This window comes from Marmota flaviventris, chromosome 11 (assembly GCF_047511675.1).
Source record: "Marmota flaviventris isolate mMarFla1 chromosome 11, mMarFla1.hap1, whole genome shotgun sequence".
Classification (NCBI taxonomy): Eukaryota; Metazoa; Chordata; class Mammalia; order Rodentia; family Sciuridae; genus Marmota; species Marmota flaviventris.
In genome coordinates, this window is record NC_092508.1 from 119,497,074 (window position 1) to 119,524,070 (window position 26,997).

Sequence of the window (26,997 nt, forward strand, 5' to 3'; positions counted from 1 at the left end):
TCAAACTGGAGTTTTTAAAATGGAGTTGCTTAGGCCCAGGCCTAAGGCCATTCTCACCATTCTCCCACTTGATTCACATTGTACATCCTGGGGAAGGGGTGCCTAAGCTTGGCACTGTGAATCACCCATTCCATTGGCCAAAGGCTGGACTTCACCTATGTCCAAAAGTCACTTCTCATTGTGGTTTGTTGCATTGTTCCATAACCACTAATAGTGACCATATTTGAATTACATCTGGTTAAGACCAAAGCGTTTGCAAGGTACCCAGGGATTGAAATGATAATATAATCAAAATCAAGTGGTATGATAAGGTTGAGACATTTTAAAATTTGTCTTGCATGTAAGTCCCAATGAACTAATTCTGTTACATTGTCCCAGTTGATTCTAATAGTCACTGTAAGGCTCTCAAATGCTCTGAGATATATTGAATCTAAATATTGACTAAAATACAAGAATGAGGGTGGTTCCTCTAATTATATATACGTAGGCATTGCAATTCCAACTTCCATCATTCTGTGTTTATTAAAAGTGGGACTCTGTCCTCAAATAACCTCCTGGGAAAGATGTGGGTAGAAAAACAAAAGATGGAGTTCTCACTGTTCCATTATAAGCTCAGGATTTAGATCTCCAATGGCTATTTTTGCTTAAAAAATAATGTCACTTTCCAGTGTTTTGTAGCCTGTGAGTGACTCTTGCAGGCTTTCAGAAACTGTGAGAACCTAGGTCTGTTTTCCAGTCCAGCCACATACACACCCCACAGCCTTGGCTAATTGCTACAGCAATCCGCCTGCTCATTCCACATATGCAAAGTGGGCCTTATGCAGTTCTGGATCCTATGGTGGTATTGGGGTTCAAAGAACAGGCTGTGGGGATGAATGGGAGACTCCACATAACTAGAATCCTTGTAAAACCAAGGTATGCCCGGGAGCCATGGAGCTGCATTTTGGGCCTGAGAGACATTAGTTTGCAATGAGTGACCCGATTGGCTTCTGGGGGAATTTATCAGGAAACCTACTCTGCATTTAGCATGCTTGTTTTGGTGCCAATAAACTCATAGAGAGACAAAGGCGCAAGAAAAATGATAAGGCCCTGGTACACACCCAGACCATATGTGCTTAGCAAGGTTAACTTCTTTATGCTGATTCATTATTAATAAATGGGAAGAATAGGACCCACCTCATGGAATTTTCAGGAAGACTGAGAGATATGGGTGGACAAAGCATCGAGCCCCGTGTCTGGCATACAGTAAGCTCTGTAAATTTTATCTCTGTTTTAGAAGACAATTTAAAGTTTTTCTTCCTCCATAGACAGTAACATCCTGATATTTTCTCTTTCTACTTTTAAAAGAGTGGACTCACCCTGACCATCCCTAACCCAGCTGTAACAGGAGCCATGGAGGTTCCTGAATAAGCATGACTGCAAGATGAACCTGGGAAAGGAAGACAAGGAGAGGAGACCATGGCTAGGAAGCTCAGGATAGACAGTATTTTAATCACCCCCAAGGGCAGGCATGTAAAGGGCCATGAGAGATCACAGTGATGGAGTGCAGGCTCAGGCAAGGCCAGAAGGACCAGGACCAAGAACACAGGACTTCTTGTTATATATCCACTGCCCAATCTGCTCGGTGCCTTACCCTGGACCAAGGAGGGCAGCATGACCAAATTATTGCAGTCTTTTCCACTGAGTGAGCACTGTAAGGGTCACTGACTTTGACTGACACTTGGCACCACTCATGTGCTCTCTCTAGAGGAGATAGGTTCCAGAAGGGAAGACCATGGCTTTTCCAGGAGAGGGAGATAAAAAAGAGAAATAGAGGGAATGGAGTGAGAAATCTCAAGATGGAAAGACCAGATACTCTCAATGCCCTGTTCAGAAGAGAAACCTGGCCTCTGACCTAAGCACACAGGATAGAATGAAGCAATATTTAATCACAAGACACATTTGAGTGAGGAAATTAGGAAAATAAGTAAAGATTTCCTGACTTCGCTCCCAGAGCCCCCTCCCACCTCCCACCCCCTCTTTTATTCAGCAAGACAATGAGGTGACATGAAAAGGTTCCCAGAGACAGGACACATGCCAAGGTAAATGTGGAGATGAGGGGAGTGCAGATTCCAAAATTCAAACAGCCCCTTAGGGCCAACCCACCCTATTTTTTGCATTTCTCATTGGCTGGGAAATGGGAGGGAGGGTTGCTGTGGTCCTAATAGGCAACTCCTGTTTGCTCCTGGCCCTGCAGCTGGCATGCTGGGAGAAGGACCCCTCCTGTACTGGGGGTGATGTTCATTTGAGAGCACAGTCAGGCTGGAGTCAGGTCCCTGAACCCCAGGACTAGGACTCAGAATGGGGGAGGGGGTGTCTCCAGCTGGGATATCTGGGGACTCACCTTCCCACAGTCTGTCATGTGGCAGGGCAGCAGGGCACCTGAGCAGGACAGAATAAATGGCCCCCCAAGGAGAAGCCCCCATCTCAAGTCCTCAGAGGGCCCTGACCTAGTCCCTGAAGAGTTAATAGCCCCAGTGCCAGGATCAATTAGAGAATGGCAGAGTGAAGACAAGTCACCCATCAGGCTGCCCAGGACCCCATGTATGAGTGACCTCAAAAGTTTGTTTCTTCCCCTTACTGTGCCTCGGTTGCCTCACGTTCCAAATAGGAAAGTGTGCTCATGGCATTCCCACGGGACCATGAGGTCATCAATGTACAGCCGAGTCCCTGGAACACAGTGAGGCTTGGTAAACGTCAGTGATCTGCTCCATGCCCTAAATGCACAGATGAGGTCCAGAGAGGGCTGGTGGAGCTCCCCAAGTCACACAGATTAACAGCAGACACAGGACTTGACTGGAGCTTCATGCTGTCCAGTAGAGACTTAGGGGAAGGATGGGTGGAGGCCAGGACCTGGCCCTGCCCCCCTCCCCTCTGGGAATGGTGCATGGCAAGAAGGTAGGAGGAACCTCTGAAGCCACTGCTCTCTAGGGCTGGGGGGAACTGGAGCTGGGTCCTGGCAGGGCCTCCCCAGGGCCTGTGCAGGGGTAGCTGTCCAGAACTGTCTGTCTGTGGAGGGGGCAAGGAGGCTGTCACTAGGAGCATGCAGTGTGCCAGTCCCTGGGGCCAGGCCGGCTCAGCCTGCTGGCTCCATCCAGAGCCCGCCCCAAGGGATGCTGGGGGAGGCAGCCAGGATCAGAGCGGCCAGCTGTGCGCTCCCCTCCCCCAGCAGCAGGGGACTAAAGTGGGTCAAGGAGGAAGGAGGGTGCCCAGGAGGGCTGGGGGAGGGGCCCAAGGAGCTCAAGAAGGCACCCAGGGGGAGGGGACCAGGGGAGGATGCCTGGAAAGGCAAACCCATGTGTGGGATGGGCCTGGGGGGTGGGGAGAGCAGCGAGGTGCTGTGACTTTGGAGGTCCTCAAAATCGCCTCAGAATTAAGTCCAGAGAGGCATGGGTCCCGACTCCTGCCCCAGAAGGCCAGTCTTGCCTCTCCTCATCCCTAATCCTTCAGCCTCTTCCAGAGCCCACAGGCATGACTGGCCCCAGCCCAGGGGTCTCTGAGGAGCATCTCAGACCATGGCTCACTGGCTCAGACCTGGAGGGGAGCCCGGCTGGGACCCCGCTGCCCAGCCAGAAGGTGGGTGTGGAGAAATGTAGGGAGACGAGGTCAAGCCAAACCCCAGGCTCAGTGGGACCACAGCCATGTCAGGCCAAGTCAGGTCCTGTCACCAGGGAGAAAGGTTAGAGAAGGCTCTCCCCCCGCCAGAGGAACCCCTGGGGAGCCTGGGTGCAAAATGAAATGGAGGCAGACAGGAAATGCCAAAGAGGGTGGGGAAGCCAGGCCCTGGACCACCAGAGGAAGGGACTGGGGATCACAGTTTGATCCAGGGAGACACGGGCTGGTGTCTGCCTCCACCCCTGGCTGGCCCTGACCCAGTCATCGGCCTGTCTCCCAGCTTCCAGCTCCTCCACTCAGCATGCCCCCCCCCCCAAAAAAAAAAAAAAAAAAAAAAAAAAACAACACCCAGGCAACTTTATAGGGTCCAGAAACCTCCAGGGTCCCTGGGTTCCAGGAAGCCAGCAAAGGAGCGGGCGGAGGGCAGAGAATGCAGAGGGTCTACCCAGTGGCCGATTAGCTAGACTTCAGGAGGGAGAAGGGCTGGAGCTCAGAGCCCCTCAGCCAGCACGGGTGCCCCACGAAGGGCAGCCTGAGAAAGCAAGATTGGGAGGGGGCACACACCCACCCGTTCTGCAGAGATGTCACAGTGAAGATGATGCAGACTTACAGGCCAGGCCCTGGACCAGAGGGCAGTTTGGGTAGAGGCAGAAAGAGGTCCAGAAGGCAGGGCCCCGATTTGAGTCCCTCAGCAAAGCCACACACTCTCACCAAGCACATCCAAGTTTCCAAGTTGAGCCAGTGGAGCTCCTGAGGCCTGGGGGATAGGATAGAAGGGGACAGAATAAAAGAGAGGACTGTCCACCCCAAGTCCCTAAAAGAGGTAAGCACCTCCCACATGGCAGGACAGAGTTGCTGGCCCAGCTGGGCCCAGTGATGGACACTGCTATGTTGGAGTAGCCAAGAAACCAAGAAGCAGGTAAAGCCCAGCCCAGCACCCACTCAAATGTCCCAGAACCTGGCCTCATCCTCCCACCACTGACCAGTCCAAGCTGCTTCTCCCCCACTTGAACCTCAGCAGCTTGCCAGGCCCAGAGTAGGGGATAGGGTGGGGCTGGCCACAGCTGGCTCCTCAGGGTTAACACAGTGTCTCCAGCCTCAGAGTTCATAACTGTTTGCTCATCTGTCCCCAAGACAAGCTCCTGGGGGAGGGGGACCATGATGTCAGTGGTTCACCAGGTATGTAGAAGCTGTCCTGGGAGTGACTCAGGCAGGCATGGTGGGTGGCATCAGGCCACCTATATGACCTTGGATCCGTGGCTGTCCCTCAAAGCCATCTCAACTGCAGACAGGTGAGAATAATGGAACCAACTTCACCGAGCTGTTGATAGGGCTCATGAGAAATGGCTCATCAAGCACTCAGCATGCAGCTGGCCCAGAGTACACCTTAGTGAGCACTATAGATAAATGTCCTGTCCCCTTTGTCTCAAGTCAAACCTCCCTCCCTGGAAGCAGACTTGGGACTCTCCTAAGAAAAATAAAGCAAAACAAGAGGCACAGAGAAGTTCTGGGACAGGCTCAGACTCGCCCAGCAAGTCCAAGTGGAAAAAAAAAAAAAAAAAAAAAAACTCAGTCCTGGGAATCCATAGCCCTCTCCATTCCCCTAGAAGAGCCTGAGCAATGGGTATTTGGAGCCAGACAGGAAATTCAGAATAAAGCCCGTTTGGAGACCCAATTAAAGTGGACTTGGGGATACAATGGGCACATGCGGGCAGCTGTTTTTTTAATGACCTAGCTAGATCCTGGTTGGATGGGGGTAGCTCAGTCTAGAACCAGGCTCAGAAACTCAGGTGCATGTAATGGGGCACCCACCAGCATCTCCTTTCCACCTCCAACCCTAACATTGGGGTGAGCGGGAGGCAGGCCTTGGTAAACTCCTCTCCATGGGATCTAGAGACCCAGGAAATGAACGTCCCAACTGACAGATGGTCACAAGCCCTGCTGCAGGTGCAGCAGGACAAGGCTGCTGGCCTCTGTGGCCCTCCTGTCCTCATTAGACAAATAAGAAAGATTCCTACAACCTACTCCCTGGTACTCGCAGGTACCAATGAAAATCTCTGGGGACCTTGAGGGTCAATTCTCGAGGTCCAGGTGGCCTGCCCTGGGGACTCTTCAGACAGACCCTATGTGCATGAACTGAGGGCCATCCCACAATGCAACCCATGCCAGGCAGTCTCTAACACTGTCCTGCCCTGGCTTTTCTTCACCTGGGCTCCAATCCTCTCAGGAGAGCCAGTCAGCACTCGTCCCTGCCCTTCCAGACATACGTGCCCAAGATTCCCCAGATTTCATCCTTTAAGGGCCTTACAGACAGCGGCCACAGCCTCCTCTTCTCCTTCTCCTTTGCAACCCTGGGGAAGGCACTTAGAGCCAGAGGGGACTAAACACCTTCCTCAGCAGTCACCTCTCTTCATCCTGCACTAATGTCCTCTACAATGTCCTCCCCGAGGACCCTGTCTAAGTCAGATAAGCAGAGCAGTCTCTCAGCAAGAAATTGCCTCTTGGTGGAACTGTTTACTCTTTACTGGGGTCTTACTGCCACATACCCCACCCCACTGACTGTCTGCTCCCCCAAGGTAGAGAGACCCCACAAAAGCAAAAGGCCTGGCCCGGACTCAGAATATCCCTCAGAGGAAGGAGCCTGTGAATGAATTTGAAATGGCAAACCCAGAATGACTACGATCTGCCTGCTAACCTATCTTTAATTTCTTGGACATGTGCAAATGCACTCAGAACGGCCCCCATGCCCAGATGCCCAGGCCATCCATGCATGCCTGGACACCCTACAGGGAGGACATGGTTCTGGAGTCAGAGAGGCCTATATTCGGATCCTATCTGGTCCTAGCTGTGCCTTAGTTTCCTCATCTGAAAAACGGGGATAATCATGGCCTTACTCATAGATACTGTGAAGTGCATGTTAAGGAATGAATGAAGTGAGTGCGCAGAACAGTCCCTAGGACCTGGAAAGTGCATTTATTTTTATTGCCATACATTCGGATGGTCCAGGCTGCACTCCATGCCTCCTTTAACTCCTCCCCAAATCTGAGGGCCAATCATTGCTCAGCGACCCCAGGGCTCCCCCAAGGCGAACATCTGGCCAGCGGGGGGGCGTCAGCCCACCAACCGGCGCCCAGCTGAGGGTGAGATGCCCTTTGGTAGGTGCCCCTCAGCGCGGGGCCTGGGACTCGGCAGTCTTGGGGGCGCCAGACTCTGAGGAGCAGGCGGCCCCGCGGCACGGAACAAGCCAGCCCCACCAGGGCAGTGCAAGTGAGCGAGCAAGTGACGCAGCCTGCGCCTTCCCAGCCAGACCCCTGCCACTGCCGCTTTGTGCCCAAACCTGGCCCTGAGTTATTGCAGCCTTGGAGTCCTCCCGGGCAGGGGGAGGCCCGATGCGTTCCCAGGACAGCAGCCTCAAAGAGGTCCTGGGCTGCCCCCCGAGAGCTGGGCAGACAAGGGCCCAGGAGGAGCAGCATTCCCAAGCACCAGCTGGGCTCACCCAGGTGGAGGGGCGGGAAGATCCCCCAGGCTCCCTCCCCTGCCTTACCCAACTCTGTGTCATCACCACCGCCCTCCCCCCCAACTTCTACCCAACTGCCTACCCCACCCCACCCCAGCTCTGCGCCCTCTCCCACCCTTGCCCGCTTCCCCTCCCCCGCGGCTTCTCCATCCCCCTCCTCCTACCCCACTTCCCACCCGCTCACTCTTCCTGCTCCTCTCTCAGGACCCAAACCCTTCAGGGCCACTCTGCAGACAGGCGCCAGGAGGCTTTAAGGGGCCTCAGCTATCCCGTCCTGGAAATCTCTGTTGTCCCCAACACTGAGGCGCAGCCCCACACACACCACCAGCCTCAGGTCACAGCCTGGCTTGGAAAAGGGTTGGATTCTGGGCCGGACCTCTCCGGAAATGGTCTGGGGAGCCTCCTGGACTCATTCCCCCATCTGTCAGATGGGGGGTGGGAGGAATGTGAGTCCAGTGCCAGGCGCTGGGGACATGGCGTGGGCACACAAGTGAGGTGCTTGGCCGGGTGGTGTGCACAGCAGGCAGGCCCAGGGAGGAGTCATCCTCCTCCTTTCATGGTGAGAGTTACAACGAGATAGGTCTAGGGCAGAGAAATGGGCCAAGCCACTGAGGTTCCTAGGACAAGATTGGAACCCTGAAGCACCCGTGCCTGCAACAATCCCGTTTAACTGACTCAACACCAGGGGAAGCCTCTCTCTGGTTTCTGGACTGCACCAGGGAAACCAAAAGGGTACTGAGTTGGTAGCAGGAGCTCCCAGAATGTGAGGACAAGATTCAGAGAGCCCTCTCTCCAGACTTTCCCAAAATCCCCCAGCCCCTCCCAGGCCCTCCGAATCATCAACTGCAAAGACTTTTGGGTCCATAAATCCCCTCATGAACCCCCCTGTCATTTGAGCTCAAGTGTCACCTCCAGGATGGCCTTAACCAGAAAGCCTCCCACACCATTCCCTGCCTATTCCAGGTTTGGCTTTTCAGGATGAATGGACCCATATACTTGTAGATGGGTCACTCAATTTTACTAGAATACACTTCTGTCTTCTCACCTGTGGAGCTTCAACACCTTGAGCATACCTGGCATATAATAGGTGCTCAGCAAACACTTGGGCTGAATGAATGAACAAATGAAGAGCCAGTAAATAATGTCAACTCTAAAAGCCTTGAAACCCAAACTGTGTCCAAGATAAGAGGACTCCACAAAGAGTGATCTAATAAGTTTGGAAATTACAAACTACTAAAAATATCTGAGTCCTACATTAGCATTTTAAAGGCTCAGAGAAGACCTAAAGGTTTAAAAAACTTTTTAATTGTTTATTCCAGTGTTTGCCAAATGCATTTGGCCATAGAAAATACTTTTTAACCACCCTCACGACCACAGCTTTATAAATGGTCAACTGATTCTTAGAAGAAAGAACTTGCTTCTTTGTTTTTATAGGACTGAGTCTAGCACAGTGCTCCACACACGGAAGATGCTCCAATTATTTTAATGAATGCTTATAAAGTAAATTCACCCATGTGCATTCTCCCAGGTGAAAACCTATGAGCCTAGGAGTTCAAACTTTTGGTACAAACTGTACCCAAAGTAACACAGCCCCTGTACTGAGATTCTGAACCGGGCAAGTAATGACAAAAGTCCTTTCCCTCAGCTGCAGACACACAAGGCCATTCATATACATTCATTCACATTAACTTATGCACACATGTACAGATGCATGTGTGAGCACACATGAGCACACCAGCACAAATACACTCACATACAAGTACACATAGCCACAAGCACATGGACTCATGCACACACAGACACATGGGCAACCCATTCTGGGGCATACGCCTTCCCTCCCACACAACCAGCTTCACTGTGCCTGGCCGAGGAGGCTCCTGAGATGGGCAGCAGTCCTCTGGGGGGTGAGAGGATGGACATGAGGAGGGATGCACAATCTGGCATCACCAAGAGGGCTAGGTGTCACCCAGCAGGTGACAGATTAAAAGTTTGTTGTTTCCTGCCCATTATCTCCAGCGCTGCATTTTGAGTATAGATATAGATGAGAGGGAATGGGAGAGTCTGCAGTGGGATCCCACCAGAAGAAATAACTAACCCTCCTCTGTATGGCTACTCAACTTACAGCTCTCTCTCCCTTAAGATTTCTTTCTATGTTTTGAACTATGGGTTGAGCCCAGGGATGCTTAACCACTGAGCCATATCCCTAGCACTTTTATTTTTTTGTTCTGACACAGGGTCTTGTTGAGTTGCTTAGGACCTCAATAAGTTGCGGAGGCTGGCTTTGATCTTGCAATCCTCCTGCTTCAGCCTCCTGAATCACTGAGATTATAAGCCTGCACCACCACTGCTCCATGGAGTTGTCCTCACACTTCCCCCGGGAGGGAGGAAAATAAACTAAGACTCAGCAGTAACACAGCAAGTGTGTGTGGGAGCAGGGTTGGGAGCCCATACCCATCTGCTCAGAATTGCCCGACACTCCAGAAGTTTAGGGGTCTCCAGGCTGTCTCCAAAGTGGGTCCTAGCCTGGGTCAGTGGCTGCAGCAAGCTCCCACAGCACATCTTGCCCCTCTCTTAGGCAGAGTTCTGCCTCAAGGTCACTGTATAACCTTGGACACTTGACTTGCATCTCTCTGGGCAAGTCTGACCATCCATATGAGAAGAATGCTCAGCTGAGGATTCTCCAAGATCCATTGTTGCTCATGCAAAAGAAAGCCCGAGGCCCCACCTAAGTGTCAATTAGTGCCAATATTAAATGAGACCCTGCCTGTAAAGAACACAGGCCGGCATCTGTACCAAGAGGGCTCTTCTGATGTTAGCTGCTCCTTGTGGTCTGATTTCACCCTTCAGGGTCAAAACAAAATGCCTTTCCGTATGCTTTGCCTGATTTCCCCTATCAAAAAGAATCTTCCCCAACTGCCCCAACCCCCCAGCCCTAAGCCTGGACCTCAATGCTGGACTGCCCTGTCTGGTCTGGGGATTGAGGCCTCATACCCTTCCAGTCTATGGGCTCCCTGAAAACATGGCTTCCTCTTGGTTCTCAAGCATCTTCCTGGGAGTCCAGGCTAAGATCAGCTGGTAAGATGCTCTGGATTTAGATGGAAGAATGGATGTATGCAAGGGAGGTGGGGGAAAGACTGAAGGACTCACCAAAGGAAAGAGATGCCTACTGGGTGCAGCCTGCCCTACACCCAGTGCAGCCAAGCTGCCCAGAGAAGAAATGAAACCAAAGTGGTCAACTTTGCTAATAATAATAAAAGAAGTACAAACAAAAACAATGTGCAATGTCTTGCTTGCCTGATGGGCAAAAAGCAAAAAGGGTGTGGGGGATGACAGAAACAAAGAGAAGAAAGAAAACCTCCTAGGTGGGCAAGGGTTCAGAGGAATGTGCCATGCACCTGGGCCCTGTTGTTGAAGAGTTCCCCGGCACAGCCTTTGCACAAGGTGACTCAGAAAGATCTACCAAATTGCTGGGCACAGTGGTGCAAGCCTGTAATCCCGGCAGCTCAGAAGACTAAGAAAGGAGGATCACAAATTTAAAGCCAGTCTCAGCAACTCAAGGCACTAAGCAACTCAATGAGACCCTGTCTCCAAACACAATATCAAATAGGGCTGGGGATATGGCTCAGTGGCCAGGTACCCCCTGAGTTCAATCCATAGTACAAAAAAAAGTATCAAATTTTTGGAGTGATACACTTAGACCCAATAATTCCACTTCTAGGAGTCCAGCCTAAGAAATACTCAAACAAGAACACAAAAATGGATACCTGAGGATGCTCACTGCAACACTGTCACTAACAGTAAAACAGTAGAAAGCAACTGTATGTCCACTGCTAGATGACTGTAAGTTCTAGAGGGCTGAGAATGTAGCTCAGTGGTCCAGTTCTTGCCTAGGGTACTGAAGGTCCTGGGTCTGATCCCCAACTCCATTAAAACAATCAATAATTCTGGTGCATCCTCTCCATAGAGCCCCTCTGGCTGTAATGTGGAGATGTGTGATGCACACGTGGTGCTAACTCTTTCACCAACAATCCTTAACCCTGGCTGCACATTCAAGTTTCCCAGAATTTTTCAAAGTTTTCAAAGAAACACTGACCTGGAACCCCTCCTCAAAGACTCCAGATGCTGGGCCCAGGTCAAGTTATTTATTTATTTATTTATTTTTGAGTGCCTACAATGATCTTAATTGTGCAACCAAAACTGAAATCTCTGCTACGTGAAAATATGAAATGAGAGTCAGTGTAGCCAGGGAGTAGGAGGCACCATCTGTGTTTAAACTGACACACACAGGTGTACACACCCAGGTCTAGTGTAAAGGTACCACTGTAAAGGCTCTGGGTAAGGGGGCACCCAGGATGCTAGTGCTCTGGGAAAAGAGCGGGACTGTTTTTTAAGATGTCAATCCCCCCCCCCCCAGATTGGAAAATGGACAGCCCTAAAGGCAGAACTCCATGGATGGACAAATGGGTGGGAAGGAGGGCTCCCCCTGGGTGTCTTTATTCATGGCTGTCTCATACAAACCAGAGGTGGGCCTCTGCTGTCCTTCACAGCCACAGAGTAGTTATAAATAAAGGTGGTGGTGACTGCTCAGGCTCTGGACCTAGATAAGGCCTGCCCCCAAATCCCAGCTCTGCTACTTCTAGCAGTATGACCTTGGGCAAGGGACTTCTGTGCCTCAGTCTGCGCACCTGTGAAACGGAGATAAGTAAATCAGAAAGCTGCTGTGAGAATCTCATGGAGGAACAGGGGACAAGAGTAAGACAGAGCCCCATGGTGCCCAAAGAGCCAGGTCCTGACTGTCCCTCCATGTGTCCTCCACAGGGATCAGGGCTGGTGACTCTGGATGGATATGTGTCTGGCCTGGTCACCACTGGATTATAGCAGCACCCAGATGACCAGCAGTGCTTTGCAGAACACCTGGAGCCAAAGAGCCTGAGACACCCCCAGCTGGGACCAAAGATGCCCATCACCACCAATTCTCCCTCTCAGACACCTGGAAACATCACCATCAAGCCTCAAGCCTCTCCTAATCTGTTGCTCACCCTAAACCTTATAAAGGGCTAGAAAGAACCCAGCTGCCCTGCAGCAGATGCCCTAGAGCAGTCAACTCAGATGTATCCACTGTGGCCCCAGCACTTGGAAAAGAAACTTTTTTGGGGGGGGTACTTGGGATTAAACTCAGGGGCACTCAACCTCTGAGTCACATCCCCAGCCCCATTTTATATTTTATTTAGAGACAGGGCCTCACTGAGTTGTTTAGTGCTGCGCCATTGCTGAGGCTGGCTTTGAACTTGCAATCCTCCCACCTCAGCCTCCCGAGTTGCTGAGATTACAGGCCTGCACTACCGCACCCAGCTTAGCCTGCATTATTTTAAAACCCAAGTTTTGTGTGTTTGCCACTTCTTGTGTTCCAGGAATTAAAATCCTATAGCACATAAGACATGCAGCTGATCCAACTGGTTCCATCCCATTTCGAGATAGGAAAACTAAGACTGAAAGAGGACACTGTCTCTCCCCAGATCATGGAACACATTGCCTGCAACCCACACCCATCCCCCACAAGAAAAACAAAGCATTTTGTGCCTCACCTTGGAGATAGGGTTGTTCGTTGTTTTTTTTTTACAGAACTGGGGATTATTGAATGCAGAGGTGCTTTTCCACCTAGCTACATCCCCAGCCCTTTTTATTTTTTTTTTATTTTTAGATAGGATCTGGCTAAATTGTTAAGGGCATCACTAAAATGCCAAGGCTTGCCTCAAATTTGCAATCCTCCTGCCTCAGACTCCTGAGATAACTTGCTGGGATCATAAGCATGCACCACTCTGCCAGCTCAGAGTGAGCCTTGGTTTTTTACTCTGGGAAGCAGGTTTCCCTGAAAGCACTGCCCATTTCCTCCCTCCTGCTTCCTTCTCCCGACCCTACCCCTCACTCTTAGTGCTAATCCTGGGGCAAACCCTCCCTGAAAGATGAGGAGGGTCCTGAAGGCCACTCAATGGTAGCTGAACTGCCCAGCACTGGCCAGCACCAAGCCAGTTAAGGATGTCCTGTCTGACCCCTGAATCTCTGTGGCAGGATGAATATAAGCAGCAGGATGGGAATTTATTGAGTCAAGCATTCTGTTTTATTTCAAATTAATATAAAAATCTCATATTGCTTTTATCATTTTTAAAAGACTATTTTTCAAGCCTAGGACCATACAGGGCAAAGGCCCCCCGTGAGCAGCAACTACCGTCTCACCACATGGAGCACCTGAGAAGGAAGAGGATGGCAAAAGCCACCCCTAGCTCTGGGGCATGAGGGCTGGCAGCCTCACCTCCTGAGCAGGAAAAAAGGCGGAGGGAGACCAGGAGGGTAGAAGAGACGAGAGAGAGTAACACCCACTGGAGCCCAAGTCCTGCCTGGGAGCTCACCCACTTGCTATTTCTCTTAGAAATTCATTAGCCACAACTTGATCATTCATTCACTTACTCGCTTGCTAACCAGTTCATTCCCTCAACAGTTTACACCTTCACTCATTCAGTTCAGAAGTCCTTTTATTTTTAAACACAGTAGTCCAGAATCCCAGCTTGGGTCCTCATCTGTGATGGAGCATGAGGTCCTGGAGGCCCCCCCAGGCTGCCTTGTGCCAGGCAAGGTGCTCTCCCATGAGGAAGGCAGGACCAGCCTGACCAGCTCTCCACAGGGTTGCTTTGGGGACTGGGAACCTGAGTGGTTCTCTGTGGCCCCAACAGGTGGAACGAGTACCCACACACCTAAATTGTGGGAGCCAGATTGCAGATGGATGTGTGAAATTAAAGATGCACAGATGTGGCACAGAGAGAGAAAGAGAGCTCCCTGAGAACAGCAGTGTTCAGGTCCAGTCTCACACACACACACACACACACACACACACACACACACACACACGTCTGAATGAAGGAACTCCAGGGTCCCTTTTCCGTGGTTTTCAGGATTTTGAGAGATTCAAAGGCAAAAACAGTAAAGGCCTGAATCTTCCCAATATACATGCCCAGGGCCCTGGCTGACCACTGTCCCTCTGGGGGGAACAGGGCATCTGCAGACACTCTTTTGGGACACCAAGAACAGGTGTACTGCTCGCGAATCCCCAGAGAACCCAGCGCTCTCTGCAGCCTCCACCTCAGGTGATGGGAAACTATCCCTTTTTTCCATCTTCCAGCCACCAGCCTGCCAGCCTGCTCTCCTCCCTTGTCCTCTCCCTGGGGAGTCCCTGGAGCTGGTGATTGTCTCCCATCTCCCCAAATTCAAACCTACAGCCACATGGGGGCTAAGGACAAAACCAAACCTCTTGTTCAGGAAGCAGAAACACACTGTATACTGCTGGTGTTCCATAGTCCCACCTCACCCAGTCCAAGGGGCACAGCTCCTCGCCTGCCACCCCCCCACCCCACCCCACCCCCGCTATCTCCAGGAACGCCCTGCTCCCTGACCAGGCCCAGATGGCCATCACTCTGCTTTCAGGCAGGTAAAATTTGGTGCAACAGGAGTTAGGTGAACAGTATGTTTTATTTAATTAGGATCAACAGAATAGATAAACCTCACAGCAGGACAGGGAATGACAACACTGCACAAAATAATTCATGCCCAGGTGGCGAAAGGGCAAATCTCAATTACAGGGAAATCAGGGAAGGAAAAAGTTCCCCAGCACTTTGGAGGAGGCAGAGAGGAGACTACATGCTGAGGCAAAGCCCAGAACTACAGGCCCAACATGGGGCTTCAAGGACACCACAAATCAAGGCAGCCAGGTGGCCGTCCTGTAACAGCTGCTCCTCCCTTCTCCCCATCACAGACAAACCTGCCCCAAGTGCACTGGGCTGGGTGAGCCAATGCTGCCTGGGCACTGGCAGGCAAGTGCGGGAGCCACTCGAGATCTGGCCTATGAGGGTCACTAGGGGAGCTCACACCCAGCCAGGCTTAGTCTCCAGAAGAATGGCACCCCCCAAAGAGAGGGCAAATGTTCTAATCCTGGGAATGGTCACCAGATCACTAGAAAGTTCCTGTCCTTGTCCCTGGCACCCTAGTCCCACTGGCCCTGATGGGGCTAGGCTCCTGCTCTCTTTTAGTGGCAGGCAGACCTGACTCACCTCTCACTCTGGACTAAGAAAAAGAACTGTGAGCTTTTGAGACCCCACATCATCTTCTGAGCCAGTTTTTTCACATCTGCCCTGGAAGACTGAAGTTTGAACTGATGGCCTTCCCCCAACCATCACTAAATACTACTTAAAAATGGTTAAGATGTAAATTTTATATTATGCATATTTTACCCCCATTTTTAAAAAAGGAGAGACACAGAGTTTTTAGAAAAGGAGAGACACAGAGTTCTGAGCCCCTGCTTGGGTCAGCCAGGTGAGCAGAGGTCTCTGGGATCCAGGCCCAGGAATGCGTGACTTTAAGCAGCTTCACCATGCAACAGTGAAAGGACATGACAGTTGGGGACCCACATATCTGTAGGAAGCCACTCTCCCCCTGCCAGGGCTCCCCTTACCTATCCCAGCACAATGCTTTGAATTATCTCAGCAAATATGTCTCCAGCGACTGAACATCCTCAACAATGAACTCTCCAAGTTTCAGAGCTCAAACAAAAAGATTTTTATTGGTGCAGTCTCCCTCCCAAACAAACCCCCAAGTAGCACAAGGAGTGCCACCCAGGGCCCCTTCTCTCAGCTCCCAATCTCTGGCCTTAGGTGACATAGGCTGAGCAACCCCCATTATGGAGGAGAGGGAAATTTTGTTAGATTAGTGAGCACATCCACAGAGCCCCATTTTATATCCCAATTCAGAAGATGACATGAACATCTGCTTTCACTTCAAGACCTTAATTTTCAATTATTGGAGAAAAACAAAATTAGTTCTGACAAATTGTTGGCGAACACAGGCTCTTGTCTGGTGGTTCATAATAATAACTTCGGGGGCTCACCATTAGTGTCCTTGGACGGAGTTTCCTGATGGAGCCCATCATCTGCAGTCTGCGGTGGTGGCGGGCAGCACCAGCGTATCTCCTACACCCTGTTCTGTGGGGCAAGAGAGACGGTTCTGCGAGCCCCTCCTCCAGGTGACCGCCTCTTCCGTGACCAGGTTAGGGAACTCAGGACTTTCAGATGTTCTGGAGAAGGGAGGGATGGTGAAGATGGCAGGTAAATAAAAACACCCTCTGGAACCATTTTCAGCTTTAGACATGTCGAGGCTTCCTTCCATTCAGTAGCAGATTTCACACAGGGATGTAAATCCTTCCCAAGTCCAAGTTTGCCCAAAAAGGCAGATTGGAATCCCCTCAGAACAACATCTTATAACCCGATTTGTCATCTGCAGTGGGAGAATGGACTGCATGCTTCTCCTATGAGACCACTTCCATCCGTGACAAAAGGCCATTCAGGATCCTAAACCCCAAACTCAATGACTCTAGCTGAATGCTACATCTGTAATAATAATAATAATAATAATAATAATAATAATAATAATAATAATAATAATAATAAACTGTTTGCCAGGGTCCCATCTACCAGGGAACCTGGTTCAGCTCGAATTGCAGGCTCTAGGAAGTGGGAGGAGGAAAAATATTTAAAAATTAAGCTCTGAATTTGCCAACCTTAGTGACCCCCAATCCAGAGAACAACCCACTTGATAAGAGATTATCAACACTATAATCTCGTTGGATGGGTTTTTTATGTATCTTGGCTGCTGTAGTCACTATATCAATAAAAAGCTACTGAGATGTGAATGAGCAGAAGAATTCAGAGATAATGATGTAGCGCTCTTTGAATTTGGATGGTCACAATTAAAACCAGAGTGTTTGCTTTGCACACATGTTCAGACTATGGGGAGGGGGCGTGGGGGGGTGCGGTTAGCACATGGAAGGGGAGGTAACCAGGGAGGGAGGCAGGTTCAAAAGGAAAAGGAGAAAACAAAGCAACAATAACAATACAAAATTATATCTTTAAGAAGACAGTGAAAGACACTGCTACATCCAAAGTCAACTGGGTAAATGAGCTCCAACATTGTGTAATTGACTTTGCAAGTAGAACAACAGCAATGTAACAAAGAAAATGTCAGTGTTTTCACAGCACTAATCTATAACACTGGGAGGCCCTCCCACTGTCAGGCAGGGCTGACAATACAATAGCTTTCAAAGGGATATTACCATCATGCTTTTATTCCTGACATCAATCAAGACAAAGAGAACCCTTTTCACAAGACATTAAAAATCAAACCTTTGTACAAGAAGATAGGTAAAACAGCACTCTCCTTAAAGACAGCCATGCAGAGCAATCAGATAATTGGTGATCCTTGAAAGCAGTAAAATATTTTTATTTACTGAGTGTACAACCCCAGTCGCTGGCTGCCACCCCATCCTGGCAGGTACACTATGAATCCAAAGTTTCCATCTTTATCTCCCCCACTCACTTCACCCTGCCTGGCACCCACAGCAGGCTAAGGGAACTGACAGCCAGCACTGAAATATTCAAGTGGGATATATAACCAATACAGGCTTCACTAGTCCACTTTGAGTTCAAAACTACTCTGATTACAGACTAATATAACTACACACAAAACGCCCTTGCAAGCCAATGGGAATTTGCAGAAATTGACAAATTGGCCCAACCACACCTATTGAGGTTACCTATTATAAACAGGCACTAAGAGTTTCCAAGGTACTCTTCTCTTTTAATTACCCTAGACACTCACTCAGATAGGAAGAAACCCTGATATCTATACAAATATTTTCAAGACATAAAGATAATACTCTTTGCAAACATCAGTGTACCATGCATAGACAAGTTTGGACTTTACTTCAGCCAGGGTTCAGGAAAAGCAAGCACCTAAAGCCACCCACCCAACTTGCAACATGGATGGGGCCATCAGGAAACCTAGCCATCCACCACTAGATTACCTTGAAACAGTTAAGATGCCTGCATGCCATAAGTTAGTGACACTTCAGGAAAACTGCAGGTCCCAGAGCAGGAAGTAAGGGGGAACTAATGTTCAAGAGAGTTTATAATCTACACACTTTCTGAATCATTGATGTATCCAGCCACCAGCCTTCCAAAAGGTCCAAGATGATGGCCTTAACACCCAAAGGAGGTCACCCCCACTCAGGGCTTGACAGAGCTCCTGGTACAGGTAGCTCCAAGTCCTAGAATGTTGTGAAGGAGGAGAGGAAGAGAGAAAGACACTTTGCTGAAGAGCCCAGACAAAGTGTTTTGTCCCTCTGATATCCAACAGACCACATGCCAAAAGTTTGCAACCAAGTCGAGTCACCCTGAGACAAAGATGTTACTCTCAAAGCACCAGAGGCAGCAACGGTTGCTTTTACTTTTTCAGACAGAAGTAGACACTGTTGTGTCTTTTTAAACAGTGTTTGAACAGGCTCCCTTCATTTCATTGATAAAATGGAGAGAAATGTTAAAAGAAGAGGGAGCTGGTCCTAACACTGCCTTGAAAACACACTCTCCCACCACTGCTACCTAAATGAGTCTTTTCCAGAGACAGGCAGCAAGTCTGCACGCTGGCCTCAGTGGTGAGTTCCTTTCGTTTACACATCCAAATGAACAGTTAAGATAAATCAATGCATCTAATTGCCAGACTATTAAATCCTACATCAGGGGAAGAATTCCACAGCCACCAGCTGAAGAGTTGGCTACTGACATAGCAATTATTACAACTTTGTATTAGATTGAACCATATCCCCAGCCTTCCGACTCCAAGATTCCTAGCTCCAGTTTCCTCCTTGCATGGTTCCCCCTCCTCCTCCTCTGTGAACACGCTGTAGCAGGCCACAACATTTGTCAGGGCTGGCGAGTTCTGTGGAATTACTTTATGACTGCTAAGTCACCAGCATTTTTCACCTTTCATTATTAATGCACACTTGGCACCTTATGGTTAAATGTTAGCAGGATTCTCCTGCCAGAGGCACATAGTTATTTTATTGCTTATTAAGTTTTTGCAAGGAAACAGGTGTAAGAATCTAAACAGCAATTATTAGACATAAAGAATGTTTTCTAGAATGAAACAGGCCCTTCCAAAGCTAAGAATAGGTAACTTAATTGGGGGGGATTAATATTAGGATTAAATATCAGTTACCCCAATCCACATAGAAAGCTATGGAATGTACAAAGGATTTGTTTTGCCCTTCCCGCAAGATTATGTACATTTAGCCAAACAAATGTCAACAATTTACACTTGTATGTGGTCTCAGATGAATCAAGAAACCTGTAACCTCAGAATGCCTCTATTTATTACATCTCAATTATTTCTATGGAAACACTAGCAATGGCAAGCTACACTGTTCCCAGGTCCCTAGACAACCAAATTTATAAAATGGACTTTGGAGGAGCTCTGGGCTGGCAGAAGAAGACAAAGAAGGGGAGGGAAGGAGAGAAAAGTCATTGGGGGCAGTTTTGGATGTTGGGGTGGGGGTATGTGGACACAGCCTGAGTGCTAGTTAATATTAAGAACTGTAATTAACAGGCAGTTGCTAGATGGAGAAAAACTGACAGCAGTACAAATTATTCAAAAGTTTTTAAAAGGATGGGAAAAAAAGACGTATTCCTTTTCCAAAGAAATGAGAGAAGTTGTTGTGTGGATCTGAGGAAGCCAGCAGCAGCCAGCCATAGGGTAAAGGGAGACAGGGGTCCTTAACATTGAGGGACAGAGGGAACTGCCAGCCGAAATAACATCAGTGAGCAAGATGGGAACAGCCTGGAGAATGAGGCCAAAATTATCAAAGGGAACAAATCATTGCAACTACCATGCCGCACCACCAGGACTCACAAAAGGGGAAAGGGGGTGTAGGAAAATAAGTCAGAAAATACGACTTTTGTAACATTCATGGATTTGTTAGTTTTTTTTTTTTTCTTTTTCTTTTTTTTCTTTTCTTTTTTTTAACAAAATCACAAGGCCTTGGAAAACCAATGAGGCTGCTCACTCCCTGCCCTACCACCCCAGCCCCCTTCTCTATTTGTTGGGTATCCTCCCTCCAGTAAATCTGGGTTTTCCAAAGAAGGACAAACATCCTGGGGGGACAAATAATTCCCCACTCCAGAGGGAGGCTGTGTCCCTGAAGTGGGAAGTGAGCCCCCCTGAGGCCTGATTGATTTTCAAAGCAGCAATGCCTATGCTTTCAAATCACACTCTCTGAGCATCCATTCAAAATTGTTACATTTCTGTCTTTCCTTCCTGCTATGGGCTTTCATATTTCCAAGATCAATTATGAATTATGGTCAAGAGACTTCCAATGCAGAATGTTTGGAGCTGGGGAAGTCCACAATGCCACCACGTTAGCCCTGACACACATCAGTGGAGGCAAAATAAAATAAATTAAAATGTAAAAGGCACCACTGTTCCTTAAGAAGAACCTTCAAGCATCTTTAAAGGTGAAGACCTTGCCATTTCAAATGCTTGGTACGGAGCTGTCCACACTTAAGAACACACTTTTGAATATTGCTTTCAAGAAGGGGGGCAGTTCTTGAAAAGCAATAAATCTCTCACCTGCTGTAACTCTTATCTATTCAAATTATATACTCTCTTAATTCCTCCCTTGATAAGTGGCCACATCTCCACCCTATGCACTCCAGTAAACTGAATAAAAGGCAAAATGGTGAGAGACAAAGGTTGTGGCTGCTTTTAGAAAATGTAAAGCTCCATGGGAAGAATCAGGGGGCTTCCGATGCCAAGGTTCTGCAGAGAGATTGTGTGGCTGGTACAACACTTATCAAAATGCCTTCACTAGTCTTCTCCCACCTAGCTATCTTCCTTCCTCAATTTGCTTGAATTGTCAGCTACATATACACACATGTACATGTAGATTCATTTAAAATCATTTCAAGGCTCATTTCATGAAAGGCTAAAGATCAATTCTTGAGTCTTTCTCTGAGATTCACAGAGTGGTTTTAGAATTCAGTTCAAGCAACTCTGAAACACCCACCCATCTGTTCACTGCAAACTGTTCTACCTTTCCTTTCTGTGGCTTGCCTTCTAAAATAAGGTGATCTGAAGACACATTACCAGGTTATAGGTAAGCAAGCTTTGCATCTTTACCAAAAAAAAAAAAAAAAAAAAAAAAAAAAAAAATCTGCAAGTTTAACCCAAAATCAACTGCCTGATTTAAAGAAAACTCTATTTGCATCCAGTAGTTCCAATTCCAATATCTTCTTCTTAAGTGGCTCTAGAAGGAGTGAGAAATGAGCCAGGAAAAGAGAAAAGAAATCAAATATTACTTAAAGCTCTGGGTGCCCTTCTATTCAGCAAAAGGACAAACATTGACCCTTCTTCCCTCTACTGTTCTGGGAGTCTCTCTTCTGGTTTCCTTCCCTTGGTACCCCCACCTCTGTGGGACAGAATAGGCTATTCCGAATTGTGATACAGAACAAGGAGCAGAAGTAAGACCAACTTTTCCCAAAGCATAATAGAGGTGTAGTCCCACTGCTGAAAGTTGAACTGAGTGGTTTTCTTCTAAGATGACAGGGAGCATCTCTTCAGGCCGGCTGCCACTGGCTTTCCTGGGACTTTAGAAGGAGGGAGGTGGCTAGTGTATCACCCGTGTTGCCAGATTCAGTCTCAACCACTCCAGCCAAGAGCAAGGCTGGCAGGAAGAGAGAGGGGCCCCACCGCCTTCTAGTGCAGGCCTTCAGGAAATGAACTTTTCAGAGCAGAACTGGGCTGCGGCCAGAGGTCATCAAGGGAGTTGGGAGAGGACAAGGGCCTCAGGACTTTAAGGCTCCAGAGGCATATAGCCACTCTCATCCTGTTCCTCAGTCATCCCTCAGTGTGTCCAGGCGGCTAAGCACCCATCTGAGGGGCTGGAATTGGGACAAAGCAGCAGGCCAGGCCAGGAGAGGGCGGCCTGTTAGGGGAAAAGGGCAGGGGAGGGGCTCAGCCCTCGCACTGCCTCTTCCCAGGGCCTCTGCTCTCCAGGGGCCCCTGGAGCTGGGGACCTCGTGTAAATAGAAAGCAAAGCAAGGAGAAGGAGTGCCTGCATGTGCTGTGCATGTGCATACCTATACATCCATATCTCATCACAAACATGCACACCCTGGGGACTCGGTGCAGGAAGCTGGCCAGGGTGTGGAAGGTGAGTGTGCCAGAGGTGGGGTACCCGGCACACTGCGTGGAGAGGCGCTCCTGACTGCTGCAGCGCTCCCTGGGGACCTGCGTCCCCTTGGCCTAGACAATGAACTCACGGGCAGAGGCTCCCTGCCAGGTTGGCCTCCGTGCAGCAGGCAGGAAGTGCACAGCTGAGCTGGGAGCACGGTCTGGGCTGGGGGGGGAGGGGCACGGGGGGGGGGAGGGGGCGCCGGGTGGCCTGGGACCAGACTGCCGCACCTGAAGCACGCTCCCTCTGCTCTCCACATCCCTGGGCAACAAGGAGGGGGCTGGAGAAAGCCAGAGAGTCCCGGGGCCAGCAAGGGGGGCCTGGAAGCTGCCAGCCTCCTGGGCGCCCGTCCTCGCCGCCTCTTCCTTCCTTTCGCTGCCACCGAGATTCCGCAATCCCCGCCAAGTCAGCGGGGCCCCTTGATTGGCGACGGGGGGCTTGGGGCCACAAGGAGGGAGCGACCAGGGCCCCTTGTAGGCGACCGCAGGCCCGGGTCCCCGGCTAGAGGTGGCTCCAGGCCCGGAGAGGGTCCAGGCCGGTAGGGTGTCCACGGCGTGCCCCCTCCACCGCCTCCGCCTCCCGCTCCTGGCTTCCTCCTCCCCCTCCTCTTCCTCCTCCTCATCCTCTCCCCTCGCTCGCGCGGGTCCCCAGCTGCCCACCCGCTCGCCAGTCCTTCCTCCCTCTCTCCTTCCCTCCCGCCTCCTCCGGGCCTCCCACACTCACCTTTCCCTGAGCGCGGCTTCCCCTGCTTCTGCCTGGGCTTGTCCCGGACTCCTGGAGCTCCGTCGCCCTCCGCGGCCAGGGCCCCCAGCCGCCCTTCCCCGCTCTGGGTAGCCCTGAAGCCAGATTTAAAGTTAGGTAGTCAGTGTAGTTAGGTAATCGGGTCTAATGCCGAGTGAAATCTAAAATGGAGGCCGTGCGGAGAATGACTCAGGGAAAACACAGGACAACTCCTGGAATGTTAATGAAGTCCCGAAAAGGCCCTAGGCCAAAGTCCACCTCAAAGAAATGTTAATGAACAGCCCCCAGCAAAAAGGTGCTGACTCAGAAGTCCTTCCTGACCAGATTACTTCTTTGGCCCACCTGTGTCCCACCCCTGGGCCTTCCCACCTACATTCCATCACCAAAACTATAAAAAGGGGAGACAACCGCACTTCCACGGATTCCACCTCTTGGGTCCCCTTCTTCCTCCGGGAGAAGTCTTTTCTGCTGTCCTTTAATAAACTTCTAATTTCTACTCTGACCTTGCCTCGGCGTGCTTCTTTGGTGTTATTCTTCAACATTGGGGAAGCAAGGACTCATCACCGGTCAACAGAGGTAACAGCCCTCCTCCCCCTTCTCTGCCTGCCTCATGGAAACTCTTTTTGCAGCTGGGTTGGTGGCTGCGGACCGCCAGTCCAGGGCGGCCTCTCTGGGGGCGGGGGGGGGGGGGGGGGGGGGTAAGGCCCGGCACGCCGGGGGCCCTGCTGGTTGCAATGCAGAAGCCGAGGGATCCCGGTCCCAGCGGGGGTACTTGCGGTGAGTGGCCGAGCCCAGTTATGCAAAAAAAATAAATAAAAATAAAAGAAAAACACGCCCCCCCCTCCTCCTACCTACCCCCAGCCGGCCCCTAGGGGCCCGTCCCTCTCTCCCCCACCCCCCACCACCCTCACCCTCCTCCTCCTTCTCCTCCTCCTCCTTCTCCTCCTCCTCTGCCCCTTGCCGGATTTTTGTGCAAAGTTTGCAGGCCTCCTGTCTTCTTTGTGGTCGCTGGCTCTCCTCCTCCCAATCCGGCTGCTGGGGCTGCACTGCAGAGACTAAAGCCAGGCTTGGCTGGAAATGTAGCCGGGTCCCAGCAGGAGGATGTGAGGAGCAGAGTCCCAGCAGTGGAACGCTCTGATCCCGTGGGGCGGCCTGCACTGCTCCAGCTCGGATCAGACGGAGAGAGGGCCAACAGCACTGAGCGATGGACAGCGCTGGCTTGGCAGCCAGCAAAACCGGACTGTGGCGCGGCTGCAGCAGGCACCGCGGGGTCGTGGGCACCGCACTGGCTTGCGGGGCGGGCTCTGGCTGCATGGGGGTGGGAGGAGGGAACAGAAGGCCCACTAGGGCTGTCAAGCTCACCCAGATGCATTATGTTTATAAACTGCAAAAATTAAAAGAATGGGGGAGCAAACAGGTTAGCTACCCTAACATTGCTTCTTGTGCCCCACGCACTAGAATTATCCTCAGACCTAGCTGTTCCCTCTCAATTGACTTTTGACTATGGGTTGGTTTTCCAAGACCACTTTTACCCCACATCCAACAAATTCTTACACCACTGGACTAGCCTATACCCTCATTTGTAGGGTTCTTGAGCCTGGTGCGCACTTCCAGGCTGTGACTCTAACACCTTATCTCAGGAAAACTGCAGTAGCACCCCTTCCCTCCGAGGTTGGCAAAAATAAACCAGTTGCTACTTTCCACAAAGTTTTGCCAGGGGGCGCCTCAAGTCCCTGTAGTTCTTGAACTAGTTGAGGCTCAGATCTCCTAGCAGGTCCTGGGGTCCTGGAAGGGCACATGCTTAAGGAAAGTCTTCCCTGGGCGGCTCCCCTAAACCTTTACTTTGAAGCGTCCACCACCCCCGCCAGCTGCAGGCTTCCAGGTCCCGAGTAGGGGAGAGGCCCCCACATCTCCCCCTCCCAGGCAAGTGGCGCCACCTTGGGCCTGCGCACCTTGAGCCTGGAGAGCTGAGCGGGTGCACGGAGCAGAGCTGGAGGTTATCAATCTTGGGGATGGATAAGTTGCCACTTGGAGAGGGGAGGGCTGTGTCCCCTCAGAGTCGAGTTACCCAGGGCAACCTTTCACGGAAAAACCGCTGCCTCCGAGAGCAGCGCTGGACCAGCCCAGAAGCGGCGCTGCCCCAAGCAGGGTGCCCGCACTCCGCAGTTCCGCCTGCCCGCGGCCCCCTCAGCTAGCTTCTGCAGTCCCGAAGGACCCTGCTCGCCAACCCCGTGCTGGTCTGATTGCTGAGGTAGACGCCACCCCGCACCCCTGCTGCTAGGGAGAGCAGGCCTGCAGATGCGGAGAAAGGCCTTAAGCAGGGGGGCCCTGCGCATGCGCCCAAGGCCATCTCCGAGGTACAGTGGGGTGACAGGGGAAATGCAATGTCCAGGCAAACACACCAACAGAAGAGACCGAGCATGAGGATACCCGGACAGGCCTTAGCCTGTCATCCACTAAGTAAGACCTAGACCCCGAGGTCCTCCCCTTCTCCGGAATAGGGTTGCCACCCTCAGCCACCACCCTCCCCAGGTCATGAGTCCGAGAATGTCCAACATTTCCAAGGATCCGCCTCCTGCAGCCAGGGATGGCCAGGGTTAGACTGAAGAGTGCCAAGGGCCCAGGAGAGGGCAGAGTTTGCTAGGCGACTGGGAAAGAGCCAGGAAGGAGGGGCCGAACCAGCCGCCCCCCCACCCCCACTGGCGCCTGGGATCCAGGCCCATGGAGAGAGGGCCCTTGTTCTGGGGGGGGGGGGGGGGGGTGGAAACTGCAAATCATACCCATCCAGGAGAGAAGTGGCAAACAAAAGGAGCGAGGTGGGGATGGGTTGCGTTGGATGAAAGGAGGGGGTCATCTGGCGGGAAGGGGCGCCATTGCCTCTGCCCTTTCTCTGTCCTAAGGGAACTGCGGGAGGCTCAGAGGCCGGAGGTGGAGGTAACAGAATGGACTGGGCGGGGCGCGGGGGAAATTGGGAGGGTGGGGGGGTGGCAGGGATGACCAAAGACCTTTTGGAACTAATCCTCAAGGATGAAGGTCCTGGAGCAGCACACAATTTTTTTTTTTTTTTTGGATGAGTTGCCCGCACTGCTCTGAAGCATGTTTGCCACTAGACCCTCACCCCGCCCCCACTCCAGACCTGGCAGCTGTGTCTCTGTCAGCTACAGTCAGGGTGCAGAGGCCCTCACCCCGCCCCCACCCAAGACCTGGCTGTTGTGCCCCTGTCAGCTACAGTCAGGGTGCACCAGGGTGCGGAGGGAGCTCGACCTCCTCCTGCCTCGTTTCTCCTGTTTCCTCTAAAGCTTGTTTCATTTTAAACTCCTTCCAGAAAAATGTTGTTATAAGGAAAATCTCAGAGCTGCAAAAAACCAGTACTATCCCTCTTACTACCCTAGCCCTGTTGAGCTCGGATTCATACCTGAAGGGTCTCAAGGGACATTTGTTGAAGCCTGGGCCTTACTTCTCACCAATCTGGTGACTCTGTACCAGATAGTCATTTTCAGGTGATGTATTTTACAGCATCTGCCTACCTCCAGCAGGGAATCCAGGGTTTAGGGCCCCTCCCTTGTTAAAAAGGTCCCTTTGGCCCAAGGTGCATGCCTGTTATTCCAGCAACTGAGGAGGCAAGAAGATCTCAAGTTTGAGGCCAGCCTGTGCAATCTATCAAGGGCCTATCTCAAAAATAAAAAAAAATGAAAAAGACTATATATGTAGCTTGGTGGTAGAGTGCTCCTGGGTTCAATCCACAATGATGATAATAATAATAATAATAATAATAATAATAATAATAATAATAATAGAAACAATAACTTTTTTGTACTGGAGATTGAACCCAGGGGCACTCTACCACTGAGCCATATTTCCAGCCCTATTTTATATTTTCTTTAGAGACAGGGTCTCACTGAGTTGCTTAGTGCCTTGCTTTTGCTGAGGCTGGCTTTGAACTTGTGATCCTCTTGCCTCAGCCTCCTGAGCTGCTAGGATT

The 26,997-nt window shown here is 50.6% G+C and overlaps 1 long non-coding RNA gene across 1 annotated transcript in view; it reads right to left on the reverse strand.

Annotated features, from left to right (window-relative positions):
- LOC139707727 (uncharacterized) overlaps positions 1-23,601 on the reverse strand; it is a 42,646-nt gene extending 19,045 nt beyond the window's left edge. Inside the window, exons 1-2 of the long non-coding RNA XR_011709189.1 lie at positions 22,998-23,601; positions 16,104-16,289 (exon numbers count right to left, since the gene is read on the reverse strand). This is a non-coding gene — a long non-coding RNA (uncharacterized lncRNA). The remainder of the gene's footprint in view (positions 1-16,103; positions 16,290-22,997) is intronic.
- Between the last annotated feature and the right edge of the window lie 3,396 nt (positions 23,602-26,997).